At 44.3% G+C, this 8,898-nt stretch overlaps 1 long non-coding RNA gene across 15 annotated transcripts; it reads right to left on the reverse strand.

The window, feature by feature from the left end:
* Positions 1-1,133: 1,133 nt before the first annotated feature.
* Positions 1,134-8,878, reverse strand: LOC123046174 (uncharacterized). 15 transcript variants are annotated; one of them, XR_006422007.1, is made up of 13 exons: positions 8,406-8,872; positions 7,868-8,324; positions 5,481-6,603; positions 5,287-5,398; positions 5,132-5,191; positions 4,956-5,023; positions 4,475-4,873; positions 4,249-4,353; positions 3,945-4,047; positions 3,069-3,200; positions 2,424-2,987; positions 2,173-2,270; positions 1,134-1,878 (listed from the first exon to the last, which is right to left on the reverse strand). It is a non-coding gene; the product is annotated as an uncharacterized lncRNA (long non-coding RNA). The 15 variants fall into 15 exon arrangements; XR_006421995.1 differs by having other exon boundaries at positions 4,249-4,873; positions 5,132-5,187; positions 5,481-5,565; positions 6,447-6,603; positions 8,406-8,870; XR_006422006.1 differs by having other exon boundaries at positions 3,069-4,047; positions 8,406-8,875.
* Between the last annotated feature and the right edge of the window lie 20 nt (positions 8,879-8,898).

An 8,898-nucleotide genomic window follows, 5' to 3' on the forward strand; every position in this document is an offset into this window, starting at 1 on the left:
GAGAGGAATAAAAAGGCAAGCGGAAAAGGGAGAAGATTGGGAAAGAGAGGGCAAATAAAATGACAAGGGTGAAGTGGGGGAGAGGATAACAAGAGGCAAATGGCAAATAATGTAAATGCAAGGGAGATGAGTTTGTGATGGGTACTTGGTATGTCTTGACTTGAGCGAAGACCTCCGCAGCAACGGCGCTAGAAATCCTTCTTGCTACGTCTTGAGCTTGCGTTGGTTTTCCTTGAAGAGGAAAGGGTGATGCAGCATAGTAGCGTAAGTATTTCCCTCAGTTTTTTGAGAACCAAGGTATCAATCCAGTAGGAGGCTCCTCACAAGTACCACGAACCTACACAAACAAACAAAGAACTCGTAATCAACGCGATAAGGGTTGTCAATCCCTTCACGTCCACTTGCAAAAGTGAGATATGATAGAGATAATATGATAAGATAAATATATGTTTGGTATTTTATAATATAGATGCAGAAAATAAAGATGCAAATAAAAGTAGATCGAAAGCTTATATGATAAAGGATAGACCCGGGGCCATAGGTTTCACTAGAGGCTTCTCTCAAGATAGCATAAGTATTACAGTGGGTGAACAAATTACTGTCGAGCAATTGATAGAAAAGCGAATAATTATGAGATTATCTAGGCATGATCATGTATATAGGCATCACGTCCGTGACAAGTAGACCGACTCATGCCTGCATCTACTACTATTACTCCACACATCGACCGCTATCCAGCATGCATCTATAGTATTAAGTTCAGAAGAACAGAGTAACGCATTAAGAAAGATGACATGATGTAGAGGGATAAACTCAAGCAATATGATATAAAACCCATCTTTTTATCCTCGATGGCAACAATACAATACGTGCCTTGCAACCCTTTCTGGGTAAGGACACCGCAATATTGAACCCAAAGCTAAGGACTTCTCCCATGGCAAGAAAGATCAATCTAGTAGGCCAAAGCAAACTGATAATTCCAAGAGACTTGAAAAGATAACTCAATCATACATAAAAGAATTCAGAGAAGATTCAAATATTATTCATAGACTTGTAGAGTGCCTGTGCGTTGTCACGGGCTCTTGAAATAGTTTGCAAAAGTTACATATTAAATTTCAAATGGACAAACAATATAACACAAACACAATTATTGAATAATTGAAGCCAATTTTTGCAATGTAAATTGACAAAAATAAAAGATTAACGACATGTCCATATAACAAACTGAGTGATGTTCCAACTAAACATCTATTACAAAACTATCACTATCTAGATGATGCGCTTAAGATATTCATTAGTAGAACGCCCGTGCGTTGCTATGGGCATACAAATGATTAAGGTCGTCTACGAGGTCGAAACTCATTTCTCCCTCATACGTCCGGGTGTGTTCGGACATCACACGGGCACCCAGCGGCCTCCCCAAAATTCAACATCGACAGTTCAGGCTCATCCAAATCTAACCCATGTGTGGGGGAGAAATGTGACTGTCCAGACTATCCCATGTTATCCCCAAACGCGGTCCCAACACAAAAACCCCATCCCACGAAGCACCCTTCACTTTTCCTGCCGGACCCTCCACTTCCTGCTCGGTTTCTCGCTGTACGGGACATTTCTCGCTGGAGCCCTCGCCTTGAAAACCGGATGACACCCACCTCACCTTGGCCATGTCGCTCTCTCTCCTTCACACCGCACTTCCCCACAGACAGCCAAGGAGAAATCCACCACCAACCGCCCCGCTCTCCGCCCTGATCCTCTCCCCCCGTGTTCGTGCTGATCCGCCATTGCCATCAAGGGGGGGAGGCGTGCTCCAGCAACATTGCAGACATATGCATCTCCTCATTTCCTCAAGCAACAGCCAACCATGGCGCTTCTCCATTTCTGAAGCAAGTTAATATGATAGAATCAGGAATAAATCTATAATTATCTCCATTTCTGAAGCAAGTTAATCTGAATGATATTTGAGGCTAGTATGGATCGGAGTGACATATATGACTGAAATAATGTAACAAAGCTATGCATATTCATGTGGATCACGAAATAGATCAGAAGTGCCGTATTTCAATGTCAGCAAATGGACGTGCAAATTTTGTGCAGAGTCACGTTTGGTTCTGCAAGATCTAAAGGGAAAAAAATACAGTGAGAGGCTCACGCTGCTGCTGCAGGCTAACGTACCTTGAGGAGGCACTGGATTCGGGCTTGGAGGAGGACGTCACGGGAGAACGATGTCCGGGTCGTTGGATGTCCGCGCCACCAGGGGTCTCCTCTTCCTCCTTTTTTTGAGAAGAATAAATAATTGGCGTCAAGCACAAGATCAAAAAAAATAAGTCTGACGGGAGACAAATCAAACACCCTGGATAGCATCTTTTCGGTGGCCCAAGAATTGATCTAATTAAACACAAGCACGCAAATATCATGAATAGCACCTTTCGCTCTCGCCATTGCAGCGCAAGCAGCGGCCGCCCTCAGGCACGCGCGCGTTCGCTCGCTTGACAGTCCCCACGGCCGCGCTCGCCTTGGCCCTCGACCATGGCCGACTCCTTGGTTCGAGTCGGCACACAGCCAATGCACGACGACAGCTCTTGGCGGGCTACTAAAGCGGCGGCCATCGGCCGCTCACAGCGCACCACCCGCGCACGGCTCTCGGCGGCGGTGTAAAGGCCCTTTGCGGCCGCAGGTGAAAGTTACTCCTTTTGATCCCCTCTCGATCGCCCATCTCAAGAGTCTCGATTTTTCAGGGGATGGATCTGCGGTGGCGTGCGGCTTCTGAAGGGGAACGGCGTCGGATCCTGGACGTGATCGGCGGCTGGTCCTGAACGGGGTCGGCGGCGTCTCCTGAAGTGGATCGTCCGATGGAGGGCGGCGGCTTTGATGGGCGAGGGCAGCGGCGAAGGCATGGAGCGGCGGTGGCGAAGGGACGAAGGGCGGCGGCGGGCGAACGAGGGCAGAGAGTCTGCATGCGAGTGTTTCTAGAGACCATATATAAGAACCTACATCACATAAGCAAGCAATCATAAACTGCCCAACAGATTAATAGGATAAAGTACATTCGAATAACCAAAGTCACATACCTTCCGACAAGAAGTTGTACTTCCATCCAGCGTCATGGTGCCTAGTTGAATTGCTTCCAAGCTCTGGCCGCGATGAGAAGAGACTGATATGAAGCAGAGCAGGCAAAACTTGTCTTGCCGACATATGCATAACTGAAACAAGTAGGTTGAATCATAGATGAAAACCAAGAAAAACAGAAAGTTTGAATAATGTGGCCTCGACCCTCAGAACAACGAGGAGAACCTCGACGCAGAGTATAACAAAACATGTCCCCTACACATGCGATGCACGGGAGGATGGCGACAGCCCCGACGCAACCACACACGGGAAGAATGCGGTGTTTCAGGAGACAGTGTTACGCGATGATATGAAACTCGCGTTGCAGCATCCACCTCAATCTCCCAACTTCGGAAAATATTTGTCTCGATTCAAGATTACAACCACAATATAATTCCATGCAATAACTATTCGGCAATTTCCTGTCTGTTTCCGAGACACATGCCATATAGCAAATCAAGAACCTACGTTCTGATTAATGTTATGCAAGTAAACAATAAATACAAAGTTGAACACAAGGGCCTGGATGTGAAATACATTTAATCAAATTGAATTTATTTAAAAGTACTTATTATATGGCCACAGTATCTTAAAGCCGTATTGAGCCTCTGACTACTCAGGCACTCACCCATCTCATGTCTACTTCTTATCGGATGGACTTCGACCTTTCTGATTCAAACAACTCATCTAGAACGTTGTTTACCTAACCCCAGTACATGTAGATGCGCACTTTAGGTTACTAATAATTTTTCAAATATAGGAGCCTCTAGAGAACATGAAAATAATGGAGGAGAGGAGAGATAAAACCAAATTGCAGTCCAGGTACAGTACGAACTTACCTGGGCAGGTGCTACAGCCTGCGAGGCATTGCACCCAGGGCATATCTTGATGCCTCTGCTCCTGATCGCCTCCAGGAACTTCTCCAGCGTGTAGTGATTCATACTGCAGACCCACAATAATACTTAAAATAGACAGAAGAAAGTGGATATACTGCATAATTTCTCACTTTTCAAGAGTGCCACCTCATTAGTCATTACAAACATGAACTTTACACAAATTAAAAGGTATAAACAATCACCTAAAAATGTGCACAATCACACAAATTACAAACATAAGGAAGTTGACTAAATAATGAACAATCACCTAAAAAGTGTGCATAAACACAGTGCAGGAGCAACATTTACATGAATGTGTTGCATCTTCATCCAACCTCTTGCAACCTATATTTAGCTTGTGCATGTATACAATCTACGAAGTAGAGACATAAGACAGTTGAACCTTAATTGATGTAGTCTGTAGACTAAAATAGAGAGAGGAGCCGAAAACATCGAGGTCCTCATGGAATGCTGCAGCAAGAACAAAATCGCACCAGCTCGAAGGAGAGAGGGCCTGACACCAGCGGGGCATGCCGTCGCCAAGCAGCTACGGGCCCCAGCACGTCACATCCAACACACCACTGAAGAAGGCCACTACCTCCTTTCCTGGATCAAAGGCGCCACACCATCGATGGATGGGGCAGATGCCGCCAGAAAATGCTGACGTAGAGAGGGTCAGCGCATCCCCGCCGAGCCGCCAGAGACTCTCCTTGAGCAGAACATCACCGCTGCACACATCTGTGCCGCCGCCATCGTGCTATTGTAGAACATATGGTGAGAGGCGAGCGAATGGAGGAGTAACAACTGGGCATGATATGAGAAGAGGATCTCCCTAAGATGGTTGTACCCGCTCCCGCTGCCCTACATATGCACCCGCCACCACTGCCCTACATCTGTGCCGCCGCCGCGCAAGAGGCACAGGGAATGAGTTATAGATGTGCCAACCACATTTAACAGAATTTGTGCAGCACTAACCTGCCTTGGCTCAATGCCAATGTGCTTCAGCATATCAAAAGTATAGATGTAGGGATCATCCTTGTACTCTGCAAAAACAAGGGCAAAATCATATGAGCTTTGATGTTCCCCTGTATTGAGCAGAAGAGATAAATGAAAAGAAGTATGAATGTAAGTAGTGGGCAAGCTGAGGTTACCTGGGCTGAATGTCGATCAAAGCCGCCTTCCATTTTCCCTTCAGGTTCCTAATTTTCTGACTACACAAAAATCCCATGTCAGAAGTTGCAATACCAATGCACATTGATGCTTGTATAGAAAATTTGACTATCTAATCTTACTGTCGCAGAAGTACCTTTTGCATCCATCGTCTCTTGTACTCAGGGTACGTACATACGGCATTTGGGCAATGGAATTTGAAGTAACTGCTTGCTCACAATTGACGACATTGTTGGGCATTGAGTTAACTGAATCGCACAAACTACTTTCAATCCTTTCTCAAAAGCCAAAATCAAGGAGACCAGAAGATAGAAAAAGAGAGAAACTTACCATTGAGATAGAGGTTGAGCCAGGCAGTCCTTCATGCAGTCAGCAGGCAGAAGTGTCGTTGTCGGGACAGTTCGCACCCCAGCATCTTTCCCAATTAAAGTGGAAGAAACCATAAATCGGTTATCAAATCACCATGAAGTGGAAATATGGTTATTAAAAACTTATTTCGCAAATAAAATCGCTTGATTGATTCTCCTCTAATGAATTAACATTCATCTTGGCGCCTTCTAAAACAGGTCGTGATAGAAACACAAAGCACAAACCAAGCACATCGGTTTGTGTTCCATACTCATTCTAAATAATTGGAAGCTTCTACATAATCCAAAAATGCACTACATAGATATTATACCGGCATCCACCATCCTCTTAAAGGGGCATATATTATGCTGGCTTGGTTTGCTACAATTTTATCTGTAAGGGGTAACATTGTTTACATGTAACATCCAAATTGCATTGTCGTACAAATTATAGAAGAACCTAATGCTTATGTACTTACAATTTGATGGGCATCCAGCTATAAGACCAACCATTAACATCACTCCTTAAGATCCTCAATCTGAATAATCTTGCCTATTTATTTTTAATGGAGGATGCTCAGGACTGTTACATAATGTAAAATATGATTTCTTAAGCTATATAGTTTCTGCAGATAAAAAAAGAACCAAGACAATAAATCATTTGGTTATGTTACTGTTTCTTCAATGAAACTTTTTTTAGTGGAATCATACAGGGTGAGACACAAAGGTAATTTGAGTCAAATCCAGCAGCCATGTATATATAAAAAATGCGTGTAAATTTTAGACTTTGTGGATAAAAGTGAGTCAAATCCAGCAGGCCAGCACCCATGTATAAAAAATCGTACGAATTTTTTACTCTGTGGATAAAAGAATTGCAATATTAATAGTACAAAGAAAAAGTGAACTGCTACAAACTTGTCTGGGAGACAATGTCCCCAAGTCTTGAGACCTTTTCTTGCCTCGCTTGAAGAAGTACGGCTCGTTTAGGATTGGAAAGCAGCAGCTGCTGCATGTCCTTTGGGAGGACACAAAATGCTGCTTGGAGGTCTGTCTGCCTTCAGTTTCTGGCATGCTGCTATTGATTCAGCAGTACCTGTCCGTGAATTCTGGACGGCAGAAATTGGAAAATAAACATCAGGATATTTTCAACAAAGCATTGAGGTCAGCATAGGTATGTTGAACAAGCTACTGTCCAAGATATTCCTTTGGAAACATTTTAACATGCAAATTTTAAATATATATCACTAAACAATTGCAAGGCCCCTCATGTTGTAATGAACTGTATCATGGGGGGCGTTACAGTAAATCAAAATTCTTGAGGTTAGGCTATCGAAACTAATAATATAAGGTGAAAAATCTTCAACCGTCATGTGCATGCATCCCTCCCGTCTATCAAATACAGGAGAGAGAATGGTAGACTGGTATCAAACAACCCACCGAAGGATATTATCAAAGTGTCACATGACTTTTAACTGTTATAATGCTTTATTATCTATTACATCAAAATCCAATGCCATGACTACCGACTACCGAAGGCGCTTATTCACGGGTAAAGACAGAACAAAATCCCAGTGCAGTCATGTGCATGCATCCCTCCCGTCTATCAAATACAGGAGAGAGAATGGTAGACGGGTATCAAACAGCCCCCAAAGGATATTATTAAAGTGTCACATGACTTTTAACTGTTATAATGCTTTATTATCTATTACATCAAAATCCAATGCCATGACTACCGACTACCGAAGGCGCTTATTCGCAGGTAAAGACAGAACAAAATCCCAGTGCAGTCATGTTACGCTAAACTTCATAACTTTTAACACTCTATTCCATCACCACTCGGTTTGATTTCTTGCAAAAAAACATCAACAAACCAGTCACACAGAACATGTGGTTCATTCAACTAAAACAGTATTCATGTGCCAGAATAGTGCATACTCAAAATGATCAAATCCTAGTTAATCTGTAGTTCATCATAGACAAATTAATGTTTTATGGTGCAACATTCCTGTAAACTAATTAAATGGCAAACTCATAATAGAGTACAGATTGGTGTGCGCTACGAAGTAGGAGCCTAATTGGATTTTATTGTAGGAAATTGCATGAAGTATTAAGGGTGTGCGTCGGATTAAATGCAAGAAAACCAGTCATGTTCCTTTTAGTATATGTGGTAAGCCTCAGTGGTCTGAATCATTTTAGGAGAGCTGCTGAGGATTACAACATTTAGCCCTATGCTGCAGAAAAGTAAACTATGGAATCACTCAAATAATTATTATAACATATCATTACCGAACTTCCAAAGTTTAATTCCTAAAGTTCAATGTGTCATAAGATGAATGCATAATTCAGTCAAACCAAGGAAGTAAACTTCACCTTCCCATGGTTTTTGCTCAGATCAAAGAGCTCAAAATATAAGCAGTGGAAGCATTGGGCATTAGATCCACGAGAAGAGATGACATGACCTTCACCCCAGATCCTTAATGGCCAGCCTCAGCTCCTTGAGAAGGACGACCTAAAGCCTCCATCAACAATTCGACACCTGCACCATGACAGACAGTCAGGTCATAGGATTCAACTTGGGCAACGAATTCAAGGGATTTTTAGATCAAGCATTCCTAGGGGCCGCCATGGTTGTTGTACACGAGGAAGAGAAGTGTGGGAGGCGAGCCCCAACCCATCAAGGTCACGGCCACTTCCTAACACGCAACAGATTGCACTCCATGAGTTACACACTCATCTTCCTAACATGACGAACACCATCCGATCAACCTCGTTGCCCCAGGATCATGCAGCGCCGAGTTAGTTGATGCAGAGCGGGGTAGGACGGAGGCTACAAAAAGAATCCAGAAACATAAGAAGAGGTGGTACATCGTGAGGTACAAAATCAGCATGGGTGGGATCAAGGACGAACCAAAATAAACATGGGGGAGGGGTTGCACGAGGAGAAGAACATAGCATGAGCACCAGATCCGACGTCGGGATGGCCGTGGCCGGAGCAGGAGGCTCGGCCTACTCGCTGATGGCCAGATCCGTTGTGGTCATTCAAGGCGGCTTCCAGGTCGACCCCTCAGCCTGGCGGAGGCAATCCTCCATTTCCAGCTCCCCGCATCTACAGGGATTTACATGATGGTGAAGTCGCAGGCGGCGCCGCAAAGATGGTAGGACGCAGGCTACCTAGAGCGCGTGGGAGGAGGCTGGCGGCGAAGATGCGGGAGGTAGGGGGCTGGAGATCGCTCACCATGAGGCCTTGTTCGGTTCAGGAGTGTTTAATCCTCTGGTGGATTTAATCCTCTAGAGGATTGGGTGATCCCCCACCCTGCACCAAATCCCCTCGGGGAACACATACATCTCCACCGTGCAATCCATGTCAATTGTAATGCATTCGGTTAATCCCTTGCTGCAGA

Source organism: Triticum aestivum, chromosome 2B (genome assembly GCF_018294505.1).
Source record: "Triticum aestivum cultivar Chinese Spring chromosome 2B, IWGSC CS RefSeq v2.1, whole genome shotgun sequence".
Taxonomy (NCBI): Eukaryota; Viridiplantae; Streptophyta; class Magnoliopsida; order Poales; family Poaceae; genus Triticum; species Triticum aestivum.